Source organism: Coffea arabica, chromosome 11c (assembly GCF_036785885.1).
Source record: "Coffea arabica cultivar ET-39 chromosome 11c, Coffea Arabica ET-39 HiFi, whole genome shotgun sequence".
Classification (NCBI taxonomy): Eukaryota; Viridiplantae; Streptophyta; class Magnoliopsida; order Gentianales; family Rubiaceae; genus Coffea; species Coffea arabica.
In genome coordinates this window covers 3,282,361-3,290,956 of record NC_092330.1, presented here as the reverse complement: position 1 = coordinate 3,290,956, position 8,596 = coordinate 3,282,361, and positions in this window count along the sequence as shown.

Genomic DNA, 8,596 nt, shown 5'->3' with positions numbered 1-8,596 from the left:
CACCCCATTCTGTTGCGGTGTTCTTCTAACTATAAAGTGCCGAATTATGCCACACTCTTGGCATATCTTCTAGAAGGGATCACTCTTGTATTCTCCACCGTTGTTTGTTCGGAGAACCTTGATCTTTCTTCCCGTCTGGTTTTCAACCTGAGTTTTCCATTTAAGAAAAATCCCTAGCACTTCATCCTTGTTTTTCATAGTAAACACCCAAACTTTTCTGAAAAAATCATCAATAAAAGTAACCAAATAGTACCTGCCACCAAGGGATGGAGTCTTGGCAAGTCCCCACACATCTGAATGTACATAATCCAAAATACCCTTAGTATTATGGATACCAGTGTCAAATTTCACTCTTCTTTATTTTTTCAGAACACAATGCTCATAAAATTATAATTTACAAACTTTCGTACCTTTCAATAATCCTTGTTTGGCAAGATTTTACAAGGATTTTTCACCAGCATGTCCCAATCGCATGTGCCACAACTTTGTTGCCTCCGCATCCTTCTTTCTATTGGAAGACGTTGCTGCTGCTACTGTCCCAACAACTGTACTACCTTGGTAGTAATACAGATTATTCTTTCTCATACCTTTCAACATCACAAGTGCTCCCGAAATTACTTTAAGAATTCGATCTCGCATCTTCACTTTCAAGCCTTTTGACTCCAAGAGTCCCAAGGAGATGAGATTCCTCTTCAAATTCAGCACATACGGAACATCCTTCAAGATTCTAATGGATCCATCATGATTATGCAGCTTGATTGAATCTATCCCAATTGTTTTACATGGATTGTCATTTCCCATGTACACAACTCTACCATCAAGTCCTTCAAATTCAAAGAACCACTCCTGCATGGGAGACATATGGTAGGTACAAGCTAAATTCAAAATCCACTTATTTGGATGGGATGTTAAAGGTGATACAGCCAAAGAGAAATTTGATTCCGCATCACTTTTGCATTCTGCAACATTTACGTCTTGCAGAGCTTTTTCTTTCTTTTTTAACTTTGGACAGTTTTTCTTCCATTGCCCTTTCTCACGACAGAAAGCACACTCATCTTTGGCAACTCTGCTTTTCAATTTGGACCTTCCTCTTCTCCCCCTTGATTGGTTTTGTTGACGACTTCTTGCCACTAACGCTTCATCTGTTATAGCTACTTTCTTTTTCATTTTATCATGTTTTCTCAATTCCTGACTATACAAAACAGAACATACAGCATCCAAAGATACATTCTCCTTCCCATGAAGTAACGTAGTTTTCAAATGTTCAAATTCATCAGGAAGGGATGATAACATCAAAACCAAATTTTTATTTTTAAATTTCACATCTAAATTTAACAGGTTTGCTACTAACTAATTAAACATAGTGGTGTGTTCATTTATAGTAGTACCTGGTTGGTAATCAAATCGAAACAATCTTTTCTTCATTAGGAGTTTATTCTGACCACTCTTTTTCAGAAATTTCTCATCCAATGCCCTCCACAATTTTCATTCAGAAGTCTCGTTCTTGAAAGCATATTTTTTCTCTCTGAACAAACACGATCGAATAGTTCCGCATACCAACCGATTTATGATACTCCACTCCTTCTCTTCTATGTCATCTGATTTCTTTTCTTCAATGGCAATGTCAAGACCCTATTGAAAAAGGCAGTCTATGACTTCGCCTTGCCACATGCTAAAATGGCCAGTACCGTCAAATATCTCCACCGCCAGCTTCGAACTTGACATTGGAGTTCTCGACCATGTAGACGAGGAAGCCGATGCCCCAAATGTAATTCTTGATGTGGAATTGTCAGATGCCATTACAGACTCAAATGATAGTATTCAATATAACAAACTACAAACAAACCAAAGGACGAACCTTTGGCTCTGATGCCACTTATTGGAGAACCGAGTAATTTTTCACTCAAAAAATACAACTAGTGATTAAACCGATTCAGTAATTCTCAGGAAAAATCGTCAAAATAATCTCCTTAGACAGAATTACCATTCCAAGTAAATTTCTAGGAAAGGCTGGAGGGGTCACATGCGGTCTCACTTAAAACCTAGTCTCCTAAATAGAATTTACGTGCACGGTGTATTATCACAACTAGATCCGTGTATATATAAATAATACGTACACACGAATAAGAAAATACACCAAAATGAACCGTATAAAATACTACAAATAAACCTGACAAAAGTAGACAAATATATTGAATACTATACTACAATAGAAAAGAAACTACTAAATAAATGCGGAATAAATGAAAGAGATAAGGAAAGAGCGCACCCGAAAAATTGATAACGGAGTTCGACAAATTTTGTCTAATCTCCGAGCACCACTCAAGCAGCCTGCTCTTATAATTTAGGAGAAGAAAGAATTTCAAAAGAATTATAAAATCCTTTTTGGTGTAATTCTTTTGTCTTTGGTACAATTGAATTGAGGAGAGGAAGTGATTATTTATAGCTAACAAGTACCTCTCTTTAAAAGCTAAGCCACCGATGTGGGATTAAATTTTTGCCAAAATTTGTCAACAATTGTGGGTTTGAATTACTGCCACAAAAGTCAACACCTATTGTTTGTTCTTGTTCAGACTTTAGCAGAAAGAGAATCTGAATGTGTATGTTTGCACACGTCTGTATTAATTCAGCTACAATATCGGTGATGGATTTCTACTTGTATCACCAGATTAGGAGGATATTCATCTATCTGCAGTTAATAGTTTGGACGAACTTTGCATCAACGGTTCGATATATTATGCGTAGCCAACCAGAATAACCAACCTCTCTGTCTTCAAAAGGATCAAAAGTGAAGATCATCCTTGAGCTTCTGAATTTGTTAGAAGGTTGAGATTTGAGAGCTCCCTAATACTGACACTCTAACTTAATTCCGGGACTGAAACATTGTGCTGTAATTTAATTAGAACTGCCTAGTTTGTGGTATGACTCAAGTTTTAGTTCCAGTCTAGTGAAGAACTTGTTGAGCTGGTCGATTGTTCTCTACGAAGATTTAGAATACATTTTTCAACAATTCATTTCAAGATATTCTAACTACCCATACTTTTGCATGGTGAGTGTTGTTGCCACTTGCCAGCACTGGTTTCAGCCATCTTCAAAAAGACTGTAGAAATACAAGAGTTTGAGAACGTCCTTAAAGATTTTGAACCATAATAAGCTGTATTGAAGAAATTCTGGGCAGATATAGTTTCCATAGCTAAAAGCTAGTAGGATTTCATAGACATATTTTTGTTGATTTGCCATCTAAGTAAATGAGGCAATGACTGATTTCTGATTTTCTAGGAAATAGCTGAGAGTAAGTAGGATTAATTCTAGAAATGAAGCAATGCATGAGCTTTGGATTCTATGCTGTACTTGGAATATAAGGCTCTCAGTTTGCTATTTCGAGGAACATTTTTTACCAGATTAATTCAGCAGGTTCCCTCAGTTTTTTCAATCATTCCAGCTTACTATGAACTTCTGAATCCTAAAGTACTTTCAAATGACATGAGGACTGCAAATGACATGAGGATCTGAAAGTGTTTGTCATACTTTCAGGTTGGATTTTCGATTCATCTTCTAATCTGATATTAAAGGATCAAACCCAATATTCGAATTAAGCTTCGAAACCCCAATTGGAGACGGAGGAAGGCACAGCTGTTGAAGATGATTTGAGAGCCATTACTTGGTGATGGATTGCGGAGGAGGGATTTTAGTGGCACATTGAGCAAGATTTGTTCCGAAGAGATTGACGTTATTGGCTATAAAGGTTGATGGGGATGGTGGTATGGAACTATTAAGTTTCCTAATTGTTATGAAATTTCAAAATAAATTATTTCCAATTTTACATGCTACTATCAAGTAAATCGCTTCTATAAATCAAATGGGAAGTAAGAAATTTCCTAATTTATTTATGAATCTCCATAAACATCTAGCCTACATTAGGAAGTATGATTTCTACTTTTATATGCTGATAGGATGCAATTTGTTGCTAAATTTATGATTATTTTCTCCTTTGATTTTTAGCCAAATATTGTTTTAATTGTCGGATTCTACTTATATTTGATATTTGGTATTGATTGTAGGGAACTTGAGCAAAAAAGTGATAAAAAAGGTGATTTTTCAACAATTGCCATCGAGTCCAGATGATTCGGAATTTGCATGCAGAGGCTTCTTAATTCGAGTCAAATACCGAAAAGCCTTTGGTGGAATATTTGGAAATTATTTTTAATTATAGAAATCAATTAGGAAACATGGGATATTATATTTTATAGTTTCTTTCATTTATTTAAAAAGTACGTTTTATTAATAGTAGATATCAAGTGGGAAACTGGAGGAGGAAAAAGCCGACATTCCGATTGATTACTACTTCCGAAACAAGAAATAATTGGGAGAAGGGAGTCATGACTCTTTTGCAGAAAAAGACAGGAGCCGCATGGTTCTCTTCTTTCTTTTGTTTTTCTTCACGGTTAGACTATGCAAATCCGTTCGATGAATTTGTGTGACTCTTTCCCGATGATTTGCAACTAAATTTCTGTCTTTTAGTTGAGAAATAACAAAGAATTTGATTCATCTATAACTGTGAGATCTAATTATTTTATTAATCTCTTTTATTTGTTAGTATTCGTATGTTTGCTGGTTTAATTTCTCATGGGCATTTTGTTGTTTGAATATCAAGGGTCTGATATTTAATTCAACTTAACAAACTAATACCAGTTAAGATAGTTAAATCTGTAATTGTTTAATTGTCTTAAATTAGTGGCGACTAATGTGATTGGTTTCATGTTAGGGAGGCATATGATCCAATTTAAATTAACCCTAATAGTTTATTTATTGATTAGAATAGGGTTTTTCTAATTGCTAATATAATCAAGAAATTAAATTCCACGAGCTTACCAAGGTAATTTTTTGGTTGGAAAAGTAGTTAATGGGCGTATCTTAACTATCGAGACAGTAAGAAAAAACTAGTTGTCATCTCTTGTTAGGCAATTATAACCTGTTTATTAATGAGTAGATGAAATAATCATTGCATCGATGAGCAGTTGTATGAACCACTTCCGGAGTTATTTCTTTGGTTAGAACTTGTTAATCCTTGAGTTAAATTTAATTTATTTTTGTTTAATTATTTTTATTTTCGTTAAGTGTTTTGTTTTAATTTTAATTCTTTAAAACCCCCTAATTGGCTTTGCTTGGAAAGAAACAAATTTTTTCCAATCCATGTAGAGACAACCCTACTCACCACTATACGCAAATTTTTATTTTTCTTAAGTATGTTTTTTATTATTACACAGGCTCGACACTTGTCAATTTTTTGCGCCGTTATCGAGGATTGACGTTGGTTTATTTGTTTTTTTAATTTATCTTGATTTTTTTATTTTTCTCTTATTATTATTTTTATTAGTTTATGGCTGCTAACATTCAGTATTTTGGTAATAAACTGGATTTTATTCCTATGGGGGTAATGAGATTTGTGTTTTTCCTAATGATCAACTTTTAGATACACTAACTTCTTATATAGAAAAATTGATTATTGCAACCTGTGAAATTTGTTATGTCTCGGATCATTCAACCAACATGTGCCCCATATTTCAAGATGATCTGAGTGCTCCAATCAATACTTTTAGAGATTTTTTATTCCTATCTCAAGCGTGGCATGACCCTTATTCAAACGGGTATAATCAAGGATGGTAGGATAACTCCAACTATAATTATGTATCAGGACCAACATGTTTTCAATATCAATATCAATAATAACAACCATCATCCATGTCAAGTATGTCTCTTGGAGAAATTATCAACCATATATAGACTAAGTGCTTAGGAAAGTTGCCAAATCGTCTGTGTGGTGCTGATGTGTCGCTTTGTGATGGGTGGAAATGTTGTCATCCTCCTCCTCCACGTGCTCAATGCTTGCTTTGCGGTGTTGGCTGCGTTTTGAATGAATGGGTTGTGTTTTGACTGCTTGTATGGAGCCAAAAAAATGGACTTCTGCCTATAAAAAAAATTTTGCCGCTTGCATGGAACCGAGCAATGGACCGATAGTGGTGATAAATAATAATGGACCGATAGTGGTGATAAATAATAATAAATAATAATGTTTGCCTTCTGCTGATGATAATGATGCAATTTTCCTTTCAATTTTACCTAATGTCAGGTCTTTTGTGAGATTAACTTCCCTTTCACTTTTACCTAATGTCAGATTTTTGGTATTCATCAGTCAATGTGACAGCTCGTGAATTACCTATTTACCCTTGATTTACATGTTTATTTATATTCTTTTTTTGTGAGTTGACTTAGTTTTGTTGTTGTTGGGTTATATATGTCAAAAGAATGCTTAGCCACTATGCAGATTTTCAGACAGGCCTCTCTTCTTTGACTCTGATATTTTCCAATGTCCTTCTCCGTACCGCCATTGAACCGCTCCATTCTTTGTATTCTGGATTTTTCAGATGTTATCATGCTTTGTAGTTGCTTTACGCTTTCAGTTACCATTTTCCCTCCTCCATTCTATTGTTTCAGTTATAAACTTGGTTTGGCTTTCCTTCCTTTGCTTGTTGGTCTGTTCTTTTGAGCCTTTCGTTTCTATTCGCCTGCTCCAGCAACATTGTCTCGGTAAGTCATTCATTTATCGGTCTATATGCTTTTTTGCTATTGCTGCTTATGAACTGTGCAAGCTTGGCCCATTTTTCCCACTAACTTTGTTCTTTTTTCCCCCCTTCCCCTGCTAATAAATGCTGGTCGATATATGCCTTTGCTTTGGTGGTGAGCTCATTTTTTTCAAAGAAAACCTTTCCTGCCTTTTTCCTTCCTTTCTAGCATCTCATGTTACTGTGGGCGTCGTTTTTTCTTTTACAGCTTTATTTTGATGTACTTGTTTGTCGAATTTGGCCGCATTTTTGTCCTTGCGTGGAGCCTGCTATGGAGCTCATCTTCTCTTATGTGTTCTGGCAGAAATTCCCTTGCAGGTTAGATGCTTGTTTCTTTGTGCCTGTATCGGTTGGTCGCTGTTTTTTCGCCTTCCTGGTCATTTCACGCTTTACACCTTTTCCCCAACATGCATGCCTTCTTCACAATATGCATGCTTGCTCTATTGCTTTCCCTTGCTACATTCTTGCAGTGTAGATGCTATCCATGCATGTTATCGTCGTTTCGTTATATAGTTTTTTAGATTCTGTTCTTTACAACAACGTGCGTTTCTTGTCTTCTTTAATTTGGATCCTGCTATGTTTTTTTGTACTTACTGTCAGTTCCGGCAAATCCATTATATTTGGACTGTTCCTTCTTAGCTCTTGGACTGTTCCTTCATAGCTGTTTTAGTGAGATGGCTAGAAATGCGCTGCGACGAATGCATTACGTGGACATGTCTTGTAGTGATATTTGCCCAATTAGAGATGCCTCTAATTTCTTTCTCAGAACCCAATCTGTAAATCTTGAATTTTTCTTGTAGCTTCGATTTAAATAGCCTCGGTCGCAAAAAAGAAAGGGGCCCTTTAGTCGAACTTATCTGTACATTTGCTATCTTGGGCATTTATGACTCATTCACCTCAGCGGAATACCACCTATCTTTGCTAATTGGTATTCTCTCCTTTGCTATCATAAACTTCACAGTGAGCCCTGCAATGGAGTAAAAAATATGGGGTTCCAACTGACCATTTTCTTCTAGGGAATAGATCCTGAAGATTAGCTTCAGGATATAAAGATGTGTTATTTAATAGTGTATTACGTCAGCCTGTGTATATGGCTGTTTTTCCCCCCTTCCTGGTCATTTCACACTTTACGCCTTTTCTCTAACATGCATGCCTTCTTTACAATATGCATGCTTGCTTTATTGCTTTCCCTCGCTACATTATTGCAGTGTAGCTGTGGTCCATGCATGTTATCATCGCTTTATTATATAATTTTTTATATTCTCTTCTTTAGAACAACACACGTTTGTCGTCTTCTTTAGTTTGGATTCTGCTATGTTCTTTTATACTTACTGTCGATTCCCACAAATTCATTATATTCGGGCTGTTCCTTCTTAGCTCTTTTAGTGAGATGGATAGAAATGCTTTGCGCCGCAAGCGTTACGCGAAAATGTCTTCCGATGATAAGGCTGCCCTTTCACGTCGGAGGCGTGAGGCCAGGCTTCTTAAGAAAAAGGAGAAACCATCGCGCTCTTATCTTCGTAGGGTCCCGTTCGGACATGTTGAAACTGGTGTTTGTTTCTCTGATTTTGCTCTTGCTTGTAATGACGAGCTAGTAGGTGGTCACAATCAGATTGTTGATCATCATCCTGCTGCGCCTGAAGAATCGTTGAACTATATGTCTACCGCTATACCTGCCTCACTGTGCCTATCCAGTGGAGCTGCTTCCTCTTCTGTTGTCCCGCATTTAGTACAGTGTAATTTCATTCCAGAAGGTATAAATTCCGTGGTCCTAGACTAGCTGTCTGCCCCTGAGCCATTTAGCTCTTTAATTGTTTTCCCCATGTTGGCATCTTTTCCAGCCTTCGTTCTCTCTGCACTTCTCTGATACAAGTTAGGCCATCTATTTGTTCACTTTGCAGCAATTCTCCTGGATGGCACAGTTCGCCTTAGGCAACATCAGTCGGCTTGTATTGCTACAAAGATGAAAGAGC